General features: G+C 49.4%; 1 protein-coding gene and 1 long non-coding RNA gene across 3 annotated transcripts in view; one reads left to right on the top strand and one right to left on the bottom strand.

Moving 5' to 3' along the window:
• Positions 1-3,637: 3,637 nt before the first annotated feature.
• On the bottom strand, positions 3,638-9,698 carry LOC131907327 (uncharacterized). The gene is made up of 3 exons (XR_009378368.1): positions 9,577-9,698; positions 7,939-8,196; positions 3,638-4,996 (listed from the first exon to the last, which is right to left on the bottom strand). It is a non-coding gene; the product is annotated as an uncharacterized LOC131907327 (long non-coding RNA).
• The window catches only part of Rassf4 (Ras association domain family member 4), a 38,211-nt gene continuing 26,538 nt past the window's right edge, over positions 9,215-20,887 (top strand). Inside the window, exon 1 of one of the 2 annotated variants that reach the window (XM_059258448.1) lies at positions 9,215-9,302. The gene's annotated coding sequence lies outside the window, so the exon portion shown is untranslated. Of the gene's footprint in view, positions 9,303-17,697; positions 17,801-20,887 lie in introns of those variants that run through there. The other variant, XM_059258449.1, reaches the window with a different exon arrangement.

Raw genomic sequence — 20,887 nt, 5'->3', positions numbered from 1 at the left:
AGGGTACTAACATCAGCAAGGGACCAAAGGCTGAGGCCTGGTCATAGACCCCAGCTGCTGGTGGCTCCAGAGCCCACTCAGAAACCCCTCCTGAGTTGAAACACTCCCTTCTAGCTGGGAGGCTGGGGGCTCCTAAGGCCCAGAAGCTAAGGAAACTTAGAAGACCCAGAAAGCCTGAGTTCCAGGATCACAGGCCCCTCCCCGGTGTTGTGGAAGTAGTGGTGCTCAGGGAGGAGAATCTGCCTTCAAGTCGTGCAAGGAGCCATCTTGCTTTTGTGAGTCATCACTGATGCTAGCCTGGGCTTTGTACCTGCCTTTGAGTCCACACTCCAGTAACCCCTATACACTCGCTTGGTTCACTAGTCCAAACTTGGAGGAATTGTTTTTATGGTCTGCCATTGGTATCCTATCTGGGGTGGACAGACATTTGCTCTCATCTCCAAGTGAGGAGAGTTTTGACCTAATGTCCTGTCTTGGCTTGGGCGGCAGAGACAAACAGTGCAGACCAGGTTTAAGCAGCACACACTGACGTCTCGCTGTTCTGACAGCTCAAGATCAGGACTCCAGCAAGGAAAGGGGCTGGGGAGGACCTGCTTCCTAGTTCACGCAGCTTCCAAGGTAAAAACCATCTCTCCGTCCTGTGACTCTCTTTCCATTCCTGCAGGCTCCATGCAACTAACCCAGTCACTTCTAGTGCCCTCCCCACAACACCACCACACTAGGGACCAGGACTTCAATAGATGATTTTGGGGGGATGGGCACGCAAACATTCCGTCCAGAGTAGACACTTCCCCCTCTGCTTAAATTACCCGTTGCCCCATTTTTCTCAAGGAGTGGAAGGAGAAGAGGACAGGAAATGGTTAATAAGGAGGGTGAGGGAAGTGAGGGGTTAGGAGGCCAGCTTGGGTAGAACTAGGCATGCCGAATGCTCTCCGAACAAGTCTTGACTTCTGTCTTATTTCACCTCTGCGGACTATAGAGGCACACTGTAGACTATAGGCAGCTCTCCCAATAACGGCGCTAAGTGGTGGTAAGCCAGACACAGAGGAGATGGACCGGTGGTAACGAAATTACAGACAGCCCAGGATCGTTTGGGCTCTGGTGCTGCAACAGCCAAACTCCACAATCATGGAGATCTAGCTGGTCAGTCTGTAGCATCTTCAACATAGGCGTGGCATTTTAGGGAACTCGGCTCACAGCTCTGCCGTGCTGAGCACCTGTTAGCCTACACCCCAACAAGCAGAACCAGACCTCCACCTGCTCTCATTATGAGCCTCCTTGTGCTCACATGCTTAGAGTTCCTCCCCTGTCTCATATGGGCAGAAAGTGTTGTACCAACTACGCCAGACCTCGCTCCTGCCATCTCCAAGCCTGTGATAAGAACCTAGCCTCAGCAAGGCTTCCTCAGTCCTATGCCTGTAAGAAGCAGCCTCTAAGGCCTGGGATCTCTAGCAAAGTTGACAGAGACACCAGCCTAAACCCCATGCTCCTGCCCCAGAGGAGACTAGCCTCCACCCCCACCCCAACAGCCTCCCCTTAACCCCAGTGGCTGTTCCTCATTCTCCCGTAGGCATTTTCAGTTCCTAAGGCTGTGGTTGTGGGTGGCTGTCAGTGCCCCATGGTTGTATGGCCTTTCTCTAGCTAGGAGTCTCTCAGTTCTCTGGAGCTGTGGTCCTTGGGCATGGTGATCTGCAAAGGGAGTAGTACCTTTCGAGATTTCTGTCTGTCCAGTCTGTTCTCTTCTCTCCTCACCATCTGCTTGCTCAGCACCACACGATTCCCAGCCTCATCTCCAGCTGGGCTTCTTCCCATGAACAGCTTTTACTACTTTGTGGAGTCTTAAGTTTCACCATACACTTACCCACCCCTTGGGCAGCTGTGTACTTGACTCAGCCTCAGTGAACCACCATCCCCAGCTCTGGCCAGTGGGAATGAAAGAAAGCTTCTGGAAGATGCCCTCAATGCTAACAGGAAGACTGCTACAGCGTTCTCTTGCTCTTCTCTCCGCCCCCCAAAATGTGAATGTGTCTTTGGAGAAGTTCAGAAGCTTGTGGCAAGCAGCAGGAGTCGCTGAACCAAAACTGCTGGAGATGGCAGACAACAAACAGACTGTAGTCCCTAAAGACGACTTTGAGACACAGAATAAACTAGGTTTCAGACTATCAGTCTCTGGGCTTTTCATTACGTGAGATAATGAAGTCTTCTTTGCTTTGTTTCTTTTTGCCTAAAAGAATCTTAAGCCACAGTGCAGCTTATGTGTCCTTCCAAAGGTTTGGCAGAGAGAAAAATGGACAGAATCAGGCTTCCTGCTTGTTATATAAAGTTTTATTGTCAAAGCAACACCCATTCATTGCCTTATGGTCTATGGTTACTTTTGCTTGAGTGGTTGCAACACAGATGCGGTGCCTTGAAAATATGAAAACAATTTCATTGCCTCGTCACAGAAAATATTTGCCAAGCCCTAACATAGACTCATGAGTCCGAAGAGGAACAAAAGTCCCCTGAATTGCCATAGGCGACATGGGTACATTAAAGCATGAAATCCCAGCAGCATGTGGTTACCTGATTGTGAGTTCAAGGACAGCCTGAGCTACATAATAAGACTCTATCCAACATACAAGGAAAAGAGGCTGCCTCCATCCTGGAGTCCTGGAAGGCCTGTTATGGGCATACACTCTGCATGGAGTGTTCTGTCCTCATGGGTGTTCACACTATTGTTCACACTCCAGAATAGGTCATCATTGCCTATGATGGTTAATTTCAGGTAGAAGCTTGGCTAGCCTATGGGCCCAGCTGTCGGATCAAACCCCAGTCTAGTTGCTATAGTGAAGGTATTTTAAGTGATATTAACATGTAACTTAATAGGCCCTTAAATAAAGAGATTGGCTTCTGTGGTGCGGGCAGGGTCTCACTTGATCAATTTGTGGCCTTCAGAGAAAAGATTGAGTGAGGTTTATGACACAAACACATCTCTGCCTGCCATTTTGCTCAGGAGTCTGCTAAATTCTCAGCTCAGTGGAGGGCAGACTTCAGATTGCAACATCAACCCTTATCTTAATCTCCAGTTGTGGGTCCTGCCTAACAGACATTCCATTCATCAACCCATAATCTCCTGAGCCACTTTCTTGGGCAACTGGTTCCAGTCCACTGTGGATACCCAAATATGCAGATACTTAAGACCCTTAATGAATGTGATATTTCCATGTAAGTCACATGTATGCTTCTATATACTCTGAATGACCCCATTCGCAGTGTGAGCATGATATAAGTAAGTCTCACGCTGTAAAGCATAGGGACTAATAACAGGGGAAATCCTACAGAGTTCCATACAGTTGCAATGATTTTCCTGCAACTCCAGTTAGTCAGACGTGGAGGATACACACTGACCACCAGCTGTATACATGTCTTAGCCGTACTGTTTCTGTGGGGAAGTCTAATGAACACACTGCTTATTCTGCTCTCACAGCTGTAATGACAACGTTTATCCCTTTCACCCAGAGAGCTTCTGCGATGAAAAGCCAGGGCCCATTCCAAAAGGGAGACAAAGCATTAGAAGTCTAGCAAGTCGATGGCTCCGGCCTTCTCCCAACACACAAGTCTTTGGGATCCAAAGACTCAAAAGGCAACTTGGGGGGTGGGCTTTAGCGCCAGAGAAGGGAGGTCAACTCAACTGAGGCATCTTTTATTTCTTTTAGTCGCAAGGCTCCCATGTCAAGGCCACAGGCTAGAGGCCAGCCTGCCCCTGGCCCCAGGAATGTTTTGCATTCCTCAGAAGACTCTTAATTTTAGTGAATTCCCCAGGATGCTCTGTGTTAGGAGACACTCAGAGCTGGACAGATGGCCCTTGTGTGTGTGAATGCTCTGTGCTCCCTGAGGCTCCTTGTCTCTCCCTCTGGGAGGTCTCTGCTTCCTTTGGCGGCTTCGCATCCTGGCTTGAGGGAAGATCCCGGTTCCTGTGTCTCTCTGGCAGCAGCTCACTATTCTCAGGAACTAGGGCTCCCAGGCAAGCCCAGACTCTTTGTGGGGCACTGAACAACGCTCTCTGAAGATATCTGTGAAGAGCAGTGTCCTCCTGCAAACCTTCCCACCCTTGAAGGTTTCCTGTGACTCCCTGAGCCCAGTGGTTTGAAGAAGGAATCAAAACATGGAACAACATAAAGTCACGTTCTGCAGCCACTCAAATGACAGTTCTGCTGAAATGCAGCACGCTGGGGAGCCATGCACGGCCGCACTACTGCATCTCCTTTTTATGACGCAGCAGCTCACAGCAACAGCAATGTCAGTACTAGTACTCAGTAGTACTCAGTAGTGCCCCACTGCCTGAGCCCTCCAGGAGCCCACCGGGGGGTTGTGGATGCCTGGTGAAGTAGCACAAGTGTGAGGCAGTGGTCCGGAGGGGGGGTCTCAGATGGTCTTAGGCAAGGGCTTCAAAGGCAGGGGAAGCCTCAGAAAGCTATGGCATCCTTCCTCCGCCTTCTAATTTGTACTCTTGGATGGAGCTAGCCTCTCCCTCCATGTGCTGCATGTTTCCAATCTCCGGAAGATAAGAAGGTGAGAAAAGTGAGCAGCTAGTAAAGGTGCTCTCGGAAGGTGTCTTCAGGCCCTTCTCCCTCCTCCCACGTGTTTGGGGAGCAGCTATTGGTTCTGCACTTGTCCCCTCCCCCAGGACTAGATGGGGGAAGGGCCCAATTGACCCAGGTCTTTCTGCTCTGAAGCAAGTCTCAGCAGCACTTCCGGCCACGTGACCTGGTAAAGGCTCCTGGGAAACCCTGTGCTAGCACTTAGGAGTTCTGTGGCTTGCGGTACATAGTCATTCCCAAAGCATTACTGTAAAGGACAAAGCACCATCCCATCTTCCAGCATGTGCGCACTCAATGAGAAGGCAGTTGTGCAGCATACGCCATTGAAATTTATGTCCATTTGGGGAATATACGATCATCTCCAGCCTGGCTCTGAGATGGGGAGAGAGTCTCTTCCGTTAGCCCAGAGTTGTTATCTGCAATTCAACAAATGGAGTCGGTGAGACCCTTGACACAGAAAAGGTGTATAGATGGTGTGCCGAAGTTTGGAGCGATTACTTGAAATCTAAGGGCAAGCCCTCACAAAGCCTCTTGTACATTCAGAGCACACAATGCCCTTATTACAGAGGGACCACACCCAAGCACACAGCACCCGCAGAGATGTGTGACTGGCTCTCCAGCAGATCAGGTGCCGTCACCAGCCACAGAAGTCCCTTTGGGATCACACTGAGTTCTTGAGCAATTGCTCAGAAAAGGCACTTGTTCTGAATCTCATGTTGGAGATAAGGGGAAAGGGTCACACAAAGCCATGCCCAGGGCCTTAGGAAATCGACTGCTAATGTTAATTCAAAAATGGCCTTGAAAGCGGTTCTCAGAGCCAAGCACAGTGGTGCACACTTGTCATCCCAGGGTGGCGGAGGCAAGAGGACCAAACCCTGCTACACAGTCAAAACGAGTTCGGGGCCAGCCTGAGCTATATGAGACCTTGTCTCAGGAAAGGAGGATGAGCAGGCAAGATGGCTCACAGGGAAGGGGCCTGCCACTAAGCCTCATAACCTAAGTTCTGGGACCCACATGATGGAGAGAACCAACTCTTATCCGTTGTCCTCTGACCTCCATGGGTGTGTGGTAGACCATGCATGTATATGAATGTAGTGTGTGTGTGTGTGTGTGTGTGTGTGTGTGTTACACACTAAATAAATGTAGAATAAAATGCTTTTTAAAAAGTTAAGTGATTTTCATCTTAACACCACTTATATGAAAATCTATTAGCCTATGTTTCAGAATCCATGAGTCTGTCTAAATTATATCTCAGCACATGAGCTCTTGCACAGAGAACAAAGAGAATTCCCCAGTTGCTTTAGAACAGAGCCTGGTGCCAAGATGCCCCCAGGCAGCCTAGAGCAGGGCAGGCCCTGGGTGGGGGCTTCACCTTGCAGTGGGTTTTAGCAGTTCCCTGGTGGCTTAAACTTCCCACTTAGAAATGGAGCCCGCGTTCTTTCTTCCTGGCTCCTGTGTGAAAGAGTGGGCCAGGAGCTTATCCATTTGCTTTTTACAGACCCTACAAATCATCCTGGGCTGTTAAGAAAATCGTGACATTGCCTAAAGATTTCCTGCTGGCCGCATGCTGTAAGAATGGGCCTCCCACTGTGAGCAGGGCTCAGCTCCTTACAGGAATTCCTCAAAGCCCCCTTTGCTGTGGTGTTAAGATTTCTGTGAGGCCTCATCCCCTGAGACCTGAAGGGGTCCTTCGAGCCTCACTCCTCAATATAGGGCCAGCAGAAGTTAAGCCCCAATGCCGCATTATTCTTGCCTCACCTGGAATGGGGCTAGGGCTTCTGAGAGTCTGTATCTTTCCTGAATCTGGCTAAGGGATGGAAAACCAATAGCACATTGGGCACCAATGCAACACCATGAGCCCAGGTGCTCAGCAGATGAGGGAAGAGTGTCCCTCGGTTAGGGAGTCCAACCTGAAGACATGGAACACAGAGAGGGGTATGAGTGCGTCGGGAGGGACATAGTAGGGGCCAGGAAAGATTTGGAAGAGACAATGATCTCTTAGTGAAAACCCAAAGAAGGTGAGGAGTCAGCCTGGCAGTGTCTGGAGAAGAGACTGAGGGACAACTGAACACCAGGTGCAAAGGCTGACAGGCACGTTCAGTGCGACCAGACCAGAGGGAGGAAGGTGGGAGGAAACTAAGGACCCAAGATCAGCTGGGAAGGAACTGTCACACTGGCCCGTGTGTCACACATATTGCACCATCACTGTTGCGAAGCCTTATTGAAGAGAGGCCAGAAACTCTAAGATGTTTTATAAAGACCAAGTCTCCTTTTTGCTTTATAAATTCACTAACTTTCACATGTGGACATATTGTGTCCTGATCTCAAGTTGGCTGCCAGGGCTCCAGACATTGCATATTATATCCACATGAGACAAGAAGGATAGGGGCCAAAAGGGAGGGGCAGCTCTTCTTTCTACTATAAAAACTAAAGTTTTCTCCACCCTCCCTTCAAATTCTTCCATGAATTCTTTCTCCCCTCTTTGCCCAGAAGTGAGTGTGAGGGCCACTCCTCAAAAGTTATAGGAATGCCGGGCGGTGGTAGCACACGCCTTTAATCCCAGCACTTGGGAGGCAGAGCCAGGCGGATCTCTGTGAGTTCGAGGCCAGCCTGGGCTACCAAGTGAGTTCCAGGAAAGGCGCAAAGCTACACAGAGAAACCCTGTCTCGAAAAAACAAAACAAAACAACAACAAAAAAAAAGTTATAGGAAAGCCACGACAAGGATTGTCAAGATAGACTGAAATTGCTGTTTTCATTATTTTTCCCACTGTAGTACACATTTTATATCACAATCTAATATACACCGCTGAAGCATAAATAACAAAGCCAAACTTGTACAAAATACAACATACAGTGTGTACTGTACACTGATAGTTTATCAGTTACCTGTTTAAATTCTAGTTACACCATCCCCTTGTGAGTTGTGAGTGTAGCATGAAAAAATACAGGCAGTTCAGGATCCGTCACTAGGGACTAGCATGCTGCTGTTCCTAATAAGTAGGCTTCTCTCTACTGTCTCTCCTTCCCCTCCCCCTCTCTCCTTCCCTCCTTCCCTCCTTTTTCCAAACAAGACAGTGGGTGTCCAGTAGGCACTGTCAGTAACCACAGTACCCACCAGAAGTGAGAGGCAGCCAACACTGGAGAACAGGGCCGCCCCCCTACTCCAGATGAAATATAAGCAGTGACCAGTGCAGCTGAGGGCGGGCCGAGGAGCCGCAGGGGACCAGACCAGCAGCACATGTCAAAGGTATAAGGAGTGCTCAGGACACCTCAGGCCTATGTCCAAACTAGATGAGACCACAGCATGAACTGGGGCAGAGAGCGTGATTCATACTAGAGAGCCCCAGGGAGACTTACCCACTCACGTGCTGTTTACCTCTTCACCTGGGCGGTAGTGGATTGGAGAAGCTGGGAATTACGGTGGAATTGCGTGCATTTGGTTTGTGAAAGCTTTTAGAAGCACCCACATATTGGTCTCAGTTCTAATGGTGCCCAGCATTTGGACTGGGGAAAGAAACATGTATTCCAACAGCAACCGTAGAAACCCCGAGTTGGCAGGGAATGGATCATTCTTGAGAAATACAAGCAAAGGCTGAGCTAGTCACCTTTAGCCCCCTGCAGGTAGGGATGTTGACAAGGAGAGTCTGCACACAGGAAGGGAATGACAAAGTACAGTCTATATGCTCGCAGTCACCAGCCACAATAACTAGCAAAATTCGCTCAATCTGAGTCCCAGGACTCAAATCCCAGGCTGGTTTTCAAATATCTTGAAAACCTCACATTTTAAGAAGATCCACACCACACTCTAAAATGGCCATGTGACCCTAAGAGGATTAGAAGCCAGGGACTGAGCGGAGCTGATTTACATTACAGGGGCAGCCAAGAGGTCCTGAGGTCAGGACTGGGGACAGTGACATAAAACAGAGCCGGCAATGCTCCCCTACTCTACAGCCTGCACCCCAGCCGCCCAGCCCCCCTAATTTCCCACAGTGGCCTATAGTTTGAGGCTCTGCCTCAGCATTGGCAAATCTGTGCTCAGAAGATAGCGCCGGGAGAGGAAGCTAACTTTTTAATTCACCAGCTCGGATTTCTTAATGGAGCTTTCTGAGAAGCCACGCCTTTGCTTGCAGGTGCCACCTGGACGATAAATAGATGTTTCGAGTTTCACACGCTCGCTCGCGCGCGCGCGCGCGCGCGCACACACACACACACACACACACACACACACACACACACACTCCACCCTCCCCAAGATGCACACAGTTGTAGCTGCAGCGCCTGCGCAGAGGCCTTTGTTGAAACCCAAGGATCTGCGTTACCCAGGATCCCTGGCCCCTAGGGCCCAGTCCGGCTGCTTTCTCTCTGCCTCCTGAGGCACCCTCGAGGATTGGGAACTTAAGTGACGCGCGGAACACTTGGTGGTGCCCATGGAGATCAAGCAAGGGGGCAGATGCCCGGGGTCTTCTTGAGGGGCAACCGTAGCAAGCACTCAGGAGGGAAGAGATGGACTGATGGGCAATGCTGTTGACCAGGGAGAAGGGGAGTTCCCAGGGCGAAGAGGGGCGTGTCCGGGGGCGGGAAGAGGTGTGTCTAGGGCGGGCAGGGGCGGACCTGACCCCCTGCAGCAGAGGCCCGGCTCTGAAGCCGGGTGCAGGCACAACTCTGGTGCAGGCGGAGGGACTGCCTTGCTGGTGGCCTCTGGACCACGCGATGACTGGACGGTGAGTGATGCCTAGGCTGCAGAGGTAGTGGACGTTCTAGGACCACTGCACCCTCGACTCTGGGGCGGCGATCAGGCAGAAAGCGCTGGAGCCTGAGCACTTGTGCCCTTCGGCCGCTGTGCGCGAGTCTCCTCCCCCTGCCAGCCTGGCGCACTGGGGGCCTCCAACTAGGGCTGAGAGTGGCACTGTGCCTAACATCTCCTAGGATAAGGCACTTTAGGGGCTAAATCCTAACAGGACACGTGAACCAAACTGCCCGCTACAGTTGGCTCACCTCATCCCTCCTCTCAGCCAGTCTCCTAGAGGCATGGTCTCAGAGCGGGAAGAGGGCTTCCAGCAAAACTGATTTCACAGATGGAAACCCAACGCCAGGATGATAGCTCACAGAGGCACTTGTTTCTCAGTCGCTGTTTGTGATGGTCGGCCGTGAGCAAAGGGCTTTAATACAATATGCCACTCACTCCTCACTGTGCGGTCACAATATTGCTTTCTTTATCCCCATTTTCAAATGTGAAACTGAGGCTAGACGCGTACGCAGGCTGGGGCTCTTGCTCAGCTGGTGGAGTGCTTGTGTAGCACTTGTGAAGGCTGGATTCCATCCCAAGCGTTGCATAACAAAAGCAGGGGAGGGGAGCTGAGGGGTAGAACGTTGGGGAACTCTACCTCCAAACCTCTTTAACTTCACTCCTTGGACTGTGGTTCGCCTGTGGTCCCAACTCTTAGACTGCCCGTGCCAAGACAGCCAGAACCCTTTAAAACCCCAGTAAGGGAGTTTAGAAATCCCACCCACCTCGTTGGGAATTAAAGGATGTCACATAGCAGGTGAGGGCCGGGATCCAGGAATTGAACCCAGGCAGCTTATTCGCCCAAGTGACACACTACGCTGGCAGGGGCGACCCTGCTGCCCTTGCTGCAGTTCGCCTGCAGGTACGAGGGTATCACTCAGCCCTGCCAGAAGCCATGGGAAGCAAACAGAACTGAGGCACAGGAGGACAGGTAAACACAGACCTGCCTGCGGCTTCCTGTTCCCCCAGGAGGCTGGAGGTGGGGAGAGGAACCTTAGCGGGAAGGAAGGGGCTGAGGGAGAGAGGAAAGGAGAAAAGAGAAGAGGAAATTCGTCTTGGGTTAAACTATTGCTTGCTGGAAATTACGCTAGGGTGTGTTTCAGCACGCTGTTGTGTGTGTTTAACAGCTTGAGTCCTACCTCTCGGTAGCGCTCACACTTGCAGACTTGAGGCTGAGTGAAGGCTGATGCACAGATTGGAGTGTCCATCTGACACCCAGGAGGGTTGGAGGGTGAGGATGTGAGGTTGAGAACAGGATTAAAGTCAGGTCTCCCGAGTCAGAGCCAGCGGGACTGTGGGATGGAGAGCCAGAACTGAGTGTGGAAGTAGCAGCTCATGCAGGCAAGTCTCTGAGGAGACAGGCTGACTACTGGCTCTACCGGGAAGCCCTCTGCACTATGCCCCTGGGGACCTGAGTCCTGGTTTCAGGGCTAAATTCTACCTGACTCCTGACTCTTAGGAGCCATTTCTCCTCTATGAGTCCCACATTCCCTTCTTAGAACATTGCTATCTCCACAGCGCCTGAAGCCCAATGTCAACAGTGTGTGTTGTGGATGAACCCTTCAGATCATAATTGTTTAACTGGTGAGGAACTCCAGTTCAAAAATAGAAAGGGTTTGACAGGGTCTGTGCATTCATCGGGCCAGGGTAAGCTTTGAGCCCAGATTTGTTTAACCTCTTAAAAGTACATTGAAGAAAACATTTTGAAATTGTTTTTATCATCATCATCATCATCATCGTGTGTGTGTGTGTGTGTGTGTGTGTGTGTGTGTGTGAATCACATGTTTGTGTGCATGCTGTGGGTCACATGCAATGCCATGCTGCACGTGCGGAGGTCAGAGGACAACTTTGTGAAGTCGGTTATCCCCATCCCCTTTTCCATTAGTTCTGAGGTCCTCAGGCTTGGGCGGCAAGTGCCTTTACACACAGAGCCACCTTGCTGGCCCTTGAAACTGTTTAAAAGTAACCGCCCAACAGCTCAGAAGTGGCTGCTTGCCCAAAGCTTTTGCAGTTTCCCCAAACTTGTAGTTCCCTGAATCTCCTGCCTGCTGAAAGGGACTTCCTCTGGGACATACCCTGAGACAGAATCGGAGCCCCGCCCATTCCCTTGCCTGACCTTTAGTATCAGAGATGTGGGCTGTGATATAATCCCCTAGCTTCAGTCTCGAGAAGCGCCGGAGGGACACGCTAGACCAGCTGCCATTACAACTGGCTAGCTCAAGACCCAGTGATGGCAGAACAGTTAGGGTCACACATCAGCTCAAAGAAAAGCTCAGCCAGAATGTTTTTCTGGGATACAGCACATTTTCAGCCTGGGATTTGGTGCAAGTGGAAGCAGGCATCCTGATTCACTTATGGTAGTATGACAATACATGTGTGCACTTGCATACACACATGAGCACAATCACACTCACACATTTTTCTCAGTCTGGGATGAAGGTGTTATGTTTTCAGAAGAATCCATGTCCCAAAGGATTCCAGGACCTAGCACCTTGTCTCCAGAGAAAACTCCCAGCAGCTGCACATGTCGCACAGGCTAGGACAAAGGTCGCATGGGTACCGCAGATACTAGAGTGCCCAGGACAACCTGGCAGTAGCTAGCACCAAGTAGTCAGGGGGTCTACTCAGCTGGGCTGCACTCCTGGACCCAGGCCATTGGACTGGTTGTTTGGCCCCCAAATCATAGCTGTGTGGATAACAGTTTCCATGAATCCTCCCTTCCACAGGTCGGGAGTGAGCCTGAAGGGGTGAGGACACAGAGCCAGGAAGTGTGAGTGTGTTACATGAGGAGGAGTGGGAGGGCTGGAAGTGAATTTATTGCCTCAGCTTACAGGAAAGAACACTGGAGGGCAACCAGTCCTGCAGGTGTGTGGGTGAGGCGCTGCCTCTGGGCTACAGTTTACATCAGGAAGTCACAAGGGAGGGGAGACGCTGGCCTATAGTCTGCAAAGGGACCAAGGACAAGGACCAGTCTCTTCAGAGGAAGGGGAACATTGCCAAGGAAGCCTACATTGGCAGAACAGGTTCATATAAAGTCACCAGGACCGGAGGGGACATATAGCAGAGATGGCCTGGCTAGGGTGGTCAGCCATGGTCAGGTAGGAATGGAGATGGCGATGTCTGTGTGTGTGTTTTCTGTCTTCCCTGGACCCCCATCACCTCCAACTGGCACTGTACACATCCTCTCAGGGTTCCCCAGCTGATGGGACTCAACAGCCTAGGACTAGAGCAGGAGGGAATATGGCTGAGCCAGAGGTGGGTAATGGCAGGGGAGGGGAGGAGACCTTGGAACCGGACAACAGGAGAGGACAGCAGCCGCTAAGTAGCTGGTGATCTAGGTGGCTGTATTGCTACGGCCAGACCAGACAGCCTGTGTCCAGCCAGATCCCCTCAGCAGACAGCTGGCTTCTCTCTGGGGAAGCTCTGGCCTGTGAAGGCTGACAGGTGCTGGGAGGGCCTTTTAGAGGCTCATTGTTTTCAGAGCCCGGGCTCCTGGCCCCGGCATTAGGAGGCAGTTGTGCAGGGCAGTGTAGCCTGCACCTGCCTCCTCTAAGTCTAGCAGCCCTGCTGGAGGTGCTTGGCTGTGCCTGGCTGTGTCCTCTTCGGTCTTGCGGGTCAAGCCACTTTGTTTCTTGTTTGGTTTGAATCACACCTAAATATGAATCGTGCCAGGAAAGGTTAAAACAGAGGCAGCCAAGCTCTCTGGGTTCACTGACCAACTTACATTTTACTTTCAACATCGACCCATTGCCCGTATTGCCAAGTAAGGACAGAACCCTCGCCATTCGCCAGTGTGGGAAGCATCCTCTAAGACTGAAAAGCAGGTCACACATCAGCTCACAGTAAAAGGCTGTTCAGTACACTCAAAAGTTTATTTTCTGAGTATTCCACTCCAGTGGTGTCCCTGGCTTGCTCCTTCTGCAACCGATCCAGAGGGAATGGTCCCACAGTGACCCAAAGAATCGGAATTGGCCTTCCTCTGTGAAGAGAAAAAGACAAGGGCCTGGACCTGGGCGATGTAAACACTCCCGTGGCCTTTGTTACTGCACAGCGGGCTGTGTGCCAGCTGTCGCTGCCTCCACAGGCCTGGCAGAACAGAGCAGTCACTGAAGCGGAAAGTGGGGACAACTCACTCATTGTCTGTTCACTGAGGGGAGGTAGCCAGGTAGCTACCTCCTGAGGCTCCTCTGAGGAGCAGAGAATGCATCCATACCAGCCAGAGAAGTGAGCTTGGAGGCCTGAGCTTTGTGTGTTGGGGGGCGTGGGGGCGCAAGACCAGGACAAAGGCTGCTGGGGGAGGCGGAGAGAGAGCAGTAGCCCTGCTGACTCTGGCTGTCCAGTTGCATCTGTGGCTGCTTTTCAGACTTGCCAGGGTGGCAGGCCAGGCCAGGCCAGCTGCATCTTCTCCCGTCTACTTCTCCCAAGGAGCATCTATCTGCACACTGAGCCTCTGCCTCAGATTCAGCTCCAGCTAAGAGTATGAGTGTAGTTTTTGATTGCAAAAGATTGAAAGGAGACCACGGAAGATGCTTGCCTTTGGACACCCTGCCCAGAACACAGGGAGATTCGGCACTAGGGAAGCAGCTTCAGGAAAACGACCCAAATCGAGAGACACTCCACTTTGCTTCCTGACAGGAGCCGAAGTGTTCTCTCTTCAAGCTCTCCCTGTCAGCAAGTCTCTAGAACACCCCTTAGGTACACTGTGCAACTCACTACAGCACCGTGAGCATAAGAATGAGCAACAGCAGGCTCAGATCAACCCAGTAGAGGGTCTTAAAGGCAAAACAATGTTCACATGTTATCCAAAGTGGTAGTCACAACTTGTGCCCCAACTCAGGTCTGGCCACCCATCTTCAGCAAGCTAATTAAAAGTGCCAAACTGAAAATGGAAAACGGAAGCCAGGCATAGTGGCGCACGCCTATAATCCCAGCACTAGGGAGGCAGAGACAGGTAGATTTCTGTCAGTTCAAGAATAGCCTGGTCTACAAAAGAAGTTCCAGACAGCTAGGGCTGTTTCACAGAGAACCCCTGTCTCGAACCTCCCCCCCCAAAAAAAGTGGAAAACAGAAAAAGGAGATATACTCAATGTGGTCACACTAGGAAGAAGGACAAAGAAGGCCAGTGACCCCACAAGTCCCTCTTACCTCCAGTGGCGCAGATTTTCTTTCTTTTCTTTTTTTTTTCAAAGATTTATTTATTTATTATGTATACAGAAGAGGGTGCTAGATCTCATTACAGTTGGTTGTGAGCCACCATGTGGTTGCTGGGAATTGAACTCAGGACCGCTGGAAGAGCAGTCAGTGCTCTTAACCTCTGAGCCATCTCTCCAGCCCCAGACTTTCTTTTAGGCAACCAACCTGCTCCCAAATCATGACACGGAGACTTATTATTAGTTTTGAATGCTTGGCCTTAGCTTAGCTCTTATCTCTTGCCAGCTCTTATAACTTAACCTGTTTCTCTTCATCTACCTTTCGCCTTAGGGCTTTTACCTTTCTTTCCTTCTGTATATCTTACTTTCAGTCAGTTCACTGCTACTCCTGTCTGTCTGGCTGGTGACTGCCTGGCTTCTGACCCCAGGGGCATCCCTTCTCTCATTCTCTAGACTTCTCCTCCTATTTATTCTCTCAGCCTGCCAGCCCCGCCTAGCCCTCTCCTACCTAGCTATTGATTGTTCAGCTTTTTATTAGACCAATCAGGTGCCTTAGGCAGGCAAGGTGAAACAAATGTAACACATCTTTACATCATTAACAAAGGCAGCAGAAACAAATGTAACATACCTTCACATAGCTAAAGTAATATTCTGCAGTATAAAAAAATACAGCACATCTTTGCCTAGTTAAAATAATATCCCACAACAGCTCCAGGATCCTGAAGTGCAGTGGACGTTTAAATAGAGGGTCAGGGATACGCACATCTAGCCAGTCCTGGTAAAGGTGTGGTCCCTCCTACCTTTGACCCAACCTTGTCTGATCTTGTAAGGTTGTATGTGACAGACAGGTTATGAGGACCAGGTGAAATCTCTTTCCCCTCTGCTTGTCTTGTCCTTCTCCCAACAGGAGATTTCTGGGGAAACTCCCATTTATTTGGAGTCCATTGTTTCAATAGTCCTATAGTCAGATTGAAAGTCACAAAGTATCTCTAGAATGTCTTCATTTCTGCAAGGCTAGTTAAACAAATGAGGAGGGGGGAATTCTGTGGGACACCCCAAAGCTCAAACTCTGGAGCTCAGTGGGGAATAGTGTATACTCTACCACCCGGGGAGGAGGCATTTGACGCCAGGGATACCAAGTGACTCACCCAAGGCCGCCTAGCTAACGAGGACAATGAAATAATGTGTTGCTCTAGTACAGAGGCTGTTTTTCTAAGGACCCAAGGCTCCTCCCCCAAAAGACCTATGGCCTATGGAAAGTTGGAAAAGCCTATTTTGCTGAAATGACCCCTTCTGACTTCCCTCCCACCCCCAACCTCCAAGCGCCCCCCATGATTACTGCTTGCTTGTGCTCCTGTGAATGATATCGGCACACTCCTTCCCTGTCAAGCTCTGTCTTCCCTATCAGAAATCCAGCTGCCTCCCGCTTCTACCCCTTTTTCCTCTGAGCATCTGATGCCACAAGAGAAACTACCAGCTCCTGGGGCGTGTCCTCAGGGACCTGCTGAGGGCAGACAAGGGAAGGCAGTGTCTCCTCAAACTGTCACTTGGTGCTCTAATGGGTTGGCTCCCTGCCAACTGCCTTTCTGTCAACCAAAGCAGTCCCCTTAAATTTTACCTGCATAAATTTCCCATTTGAATAAAGAGTTCTTCAGCTGAGGAAATATCAAAGCCACTGGAGGGCAATATTCATATTGCACAACTAGGAAAATCAAGGCTCAAAAGCCAAGGCATGCATATGCAGCCACCCAGATCTTAGTAGCTCCCAGCCCAGAGCCCCTTAAAAAGACGTTTCTGTTAATAAACAGCCACTGCTTGACTTAAAGGAAATTCCACTTACAGGTGCTCCTATTGCATAGTAAAAGAAAGGGGGTATTCTCATTCTGAGGGAGAATAAAGGTATTGTCAACTAAGCCAGGCCATGAGTCCGAAGCCACAAACTAGTTCCATACCGAAGCATGTCTCTCTCGCAAGTGTGTGCTCTACTTCATTTCTTTCTCTTTATTTTTTTTAGTTCACTATGTAGCCCTGACTGCTGTAGTAAGCAATGCCTGAAACACCAGTGTGTTAGTTAGCCCGGCACTGCTTCTCTTTCCCAGTGCAAACCACTGTGGATGGGTCAAGGATGCAGACCCACAGAATCACTCAGCATCATTAGAACACATGGCTTTCTGGCTAACTATGGCGACTCACAGGCACTGGTTCTTTTTCTTTTAAAAAAAAAATTACAGGGTGTGGGGAGCTGGAGAGAAGGCTCAGCAGCTTAGAGCCCTGGCTGCTCTTCCAGGGGACCCAGGTTTGATTCTCAGTACCCACTTGGTGGCTCACAACCATCTGTTAACTCCACTTCCAGGGGATCTGACACCCTCTTCTGAGCTCCCAGGGTACTTGGCATGTCGTGCACATACATACATGCAGGCAAACATACATACATATAAAATTAAATAAGCCTAAAACTTGTTTAAAGATATTTTTAGAATTTTAGAGAGGTTGGGTAGAGGGCTCAGTGGTTACGAGCGTATACTGCTCTTGCAGAGGATTGGAGTTCAGTTCCCAGAACCCATGTTGGACAGCTCACAACTGTCCGTAACTACAGCTTGGTTAGATTTGATGCTTCTGGCTTCCTCTTGTGGAGAGAGAGAGAGAGAGAGAGAGAGAGAGAGAGAGAGAGAGAGAGAGAGGAGAGGAGCACATCAGGTAAGGGGTTTCACTGTAGCATCTCTAAACACATAAGCCATTATACTTTGTTCGGACTCTTCCCCACCCCCCACTGTCCTCCCTTGTGCTTCCTGCCCCCGCCCACCTCTGTTCCCTTCCTTCTTCCAGATAGTCCCCTCTTCTTTTGTTTTCATATCACATTATTCTATCACCCTCTTTTCTGTATACTCCCTCCATTGTGATCTCTTTCTCTACCTCATGATCCCTGTTCTAGTTACACACAGAGAGAAAGAGAGAAACAGAGAGAGACAGAAAGAGAGAGAGTGAAAGAGAGAGAGAGAGAGGGAGAGAGAGAGAGAGAGAGAGAGAGAGAGAGAGAGAGAGAGAGAGAGTTAAACCTAGGCTCCTTATTGAGAGAATCTGAGATAACTGTCTTTCTGAGTCTGGCTTCTTTTACTTTACACAGTGGTCTCCAACTCCATCCATTTTCTTCACATGTCATGATTCATCTTTTTCTTACAGCTGAATAAAATTCCATTGTGTGTGCCGCTGTGTCCATGGTCCATGGCAATAGACAGGAACTGGTTCTTTTTCTTCAAAAAAACAACAGCAACAACATCCATGGGTATGTGACTTAGACCCCTCAGGCATATACGCGGAAGTGGTGTAGCTGCGTCATACGCTACTTCTTTTTTTAAAATTTTTTTTTAGGAATCTCCATATTGATTTCCGTTGTGAATACACAAATTTACATCCCCACAGTGGTGTATGAGCTCCCTTCCCCCACGTCCTTGCCAGCATTTGCTTTCATCGTGACTGGGGTGAGAGGGACTCTAAGGCAGTTTTAGTTTGTGTTTTTCCAACGGCCAAGAATGTTGAATACGTTTTCAAGTATTTATTGACCATTTGTATTTCAAGTATTTATTGACCATTTGTATTTCTTCTTTTAAGCAATCGGATGATTCAGATTTCTGGGTAAATTCCTTGGCTCTTTATGTGTTCTAGATATCAGTGCATTGATGCGTAGCTGGCGATGATTTTCCCATGCTCTGTAGGTGGTCCCTTCGCTCTACCAGCTGTCCCTTTGTCACGTGATGTCATCTGTCAGTTCCTGGGACTTTTTCATAAGCAGTTGGAAAGTCTTTTCAGGAAGTCCTTGCTTATGTTCGACACTTGAGGTGTTCTTCCCATTTTTCTCTAGCAGTTTCCAGGTTTCAGGCTCTCAATAAGGGCTAGTTTCATTCTTCTGCACAGGAGAATTTAGTTTTCTCAGCACATCTGTGAGGCAGGCTGTCTTTTCTGCAATATATGGTTTTGATAGACACCTTTGTCAAAATTTTGGTGGCCATGGCTGTGTGTCTTATTCCAGGTCATTTATTCCAGTCCTTGATCTAACATCTGCTCTGATATTTTTGTTATGATGACTGTGTGATATACTGGGATCAGGCACAGTGGCTGTGTGATATACTGGGATCAGGCACAGTGGCTGTGTGATATACTGGGATCAGGCACAGTGGCTGTGTGATATACTGGGATCAGGCATAGTGGCTATGTGGTATACTGGGATCAGGCACAGTGGCTGTGTGATATACTGGGATCAGGCACAGTGGCTGTGTGATATACTGGGATCAGGCGCAGTGACTGTGTGATATACTGTGATCAGGCACAGTGGCTGTGTGATATACTGGGATTAGGCACAGTGGCTGTGTGATATACTGTGATTAAGTGTGGTTATACCTCCAGCATTGTTCATTCTGCTAAGGATTGCTTTGGCTATTTTGGTCTATATCAATGTTAGAATTGTTTTCTTCTAGTTTTGTGAAGAATGTCATTGAGATTTGAGTGAGGATTGTGTTGAATCTGTATATCATCTTTGGTAATATAACCATTTTCACAATATTAATTATTGTGAAATAATTGTGAATAATAGGTTGGCCAATCCTTGATGGCCAACCTATGACCAACATTGTACCAAATGGGGGGAAATTGAGAGCATTTCCAGTAAAATCTGGAAGAAGACAAGGATGCCAACGAACAGTAAGAAAAGTGAAAGGAAAACAATGGGATACGAACTGGAAAGGAGGAAGCCAACTTGTTCCCAGTTGTAGACGACGTGGCCCTGTCCTTGAAGGACACTAAAGACCCTTCGGAAAACTCTCAGAACTGATCAAGACTCTCAGCAAAGTAACGGGATAAAAAGTAGGCATAAGAAGTCAGTAGTTTTTCTATATAACCATAGCAGACTTGCCAAGGAAGAAACCAAAGAGGGAAGAGACCACTCGTGACAGCCTCTAAAACCCAGTATATGTGGGGATTCTCATGAAAGTGGGTAGAACTGGAAAACAGACATTAAAGGAGGTGGCCCAGGTTCGGGGAGACAGGTGCTACATGTTTGCTGTCCTATGCAGAACCTCGTTTCTACTTTTTCTGTGTGCAGACTCATGGTGGAGAAACTGGTTGCTAATGCCATCACGAAGGTGATCCACATGTGTCCCTTTGTAGCAGAAAGGCCAGAATTGGTAACATGGCCTCATGTTTAGGGAGTTGGGGAGATTACTAAGCATTTTACATAATCATTCCGGGGGCAGCCAGTGTTTCTGCCTGAAGCACCCAGCTTTAAGTACAAAATACTCATAAAACCCCAGATTTCTGGTTTCCTTTGAGTAAACCAGAAGATCTACACTTTGAAAAGAGGAATGTGTCCCCAACTCCCTGTGGGCTCTGTGATAACAGTTCCCTAACTAAACCATACTCTTAGTCCCTGGACACAGTTACATTTTTGTTTTTCTTCCTGAGACATACTCTCACTCTGGAGTCCATGCCAAACTTCAATTTGCAATGACCCCCCTGTTTCAGTTTGGGATAACAGGGCTGAGCCTGACTTACATACTGCCGAATGTACAGCTCTGAAAGAACTGACTTGTGGGGGAGCCTATGACCCTTTACTCACTTCACCCTACAAAGTAGGTGTTCTTGGTCACAGAGACAAGAGATGAAGCAGAAAGACATCGACAACCGCCCCACTGTGCACTGGTGCCCCCAGGAGCATCACTTAGTCAGCTGAGATTATAAATACCAAAGAGGCCCCGGGAGAGAGGCTCCTCCAGCTCACCCCACCCTGGCCAGGACTTGCTTTGCAACTGGTATGCTGGGGCAGCTAAGGAGAGGCAGAGAGGAAGACTCTTCTGGAACACAGCAAAAGCCCTGTGAAAGGAAAGTGTGTCAAGCTTGGGCAAAGCTGGGGCTTCGTGAAGGAAAGGGGCAAAAGCTGGCTGAAGATGCAGAGGACAGTAAGGGAAAACCCCACTTGCCATCATTCTGGAGTGACTGCAACCCGTTCTGTAATGAGCTTGCTCAAAACTTTACAGTGTTATGCCATAGGCCTGTGGAACCAGTGTCGACCCAGAAACCCCACCACCGGGCATTACCCTGGGTGGAACACTTCTGCTCTGGCAAGTTTGAGGAACTAACTATCCAGACATGGAGTACATCCATTCTTTCCACAAGCCAAGCATGAGGAACCTAGCCCTATTTTGAAAACCCTGTTGCTGGGCCAACGAGAATACACAGGGAGTCCCCAGCTCTGATCCCAAAGGGGCAGTGCTGCATCACTACATAGGTCAAAGCCTGCCCTGCAAGGGGCTGGGCTTCTCTGCAGGCCATGGCTGGTCTTGCTTTAGAATGGGTAGAGTTGTGTTGATGGGATCGTTCT

This window comes from Peromyscus eremicus, chromosome 3 (assembly GCF_949786415.1).
Source record: "Peromyscus eremicus chromosome 3, PerEre_H2_v1, whole genome shotgun sequence".
NCBI lineage: Eukaryota > Metazoa > Chordata > Mammalia > Rodentia > Cricetidae > Peromyscus > Peromyscus eremicus.
The sequence above is the reverse complement of the archived record's forward strand: the minus strand, read 5'-3'. Positions and strand labels throughout refer to the sequence as shown.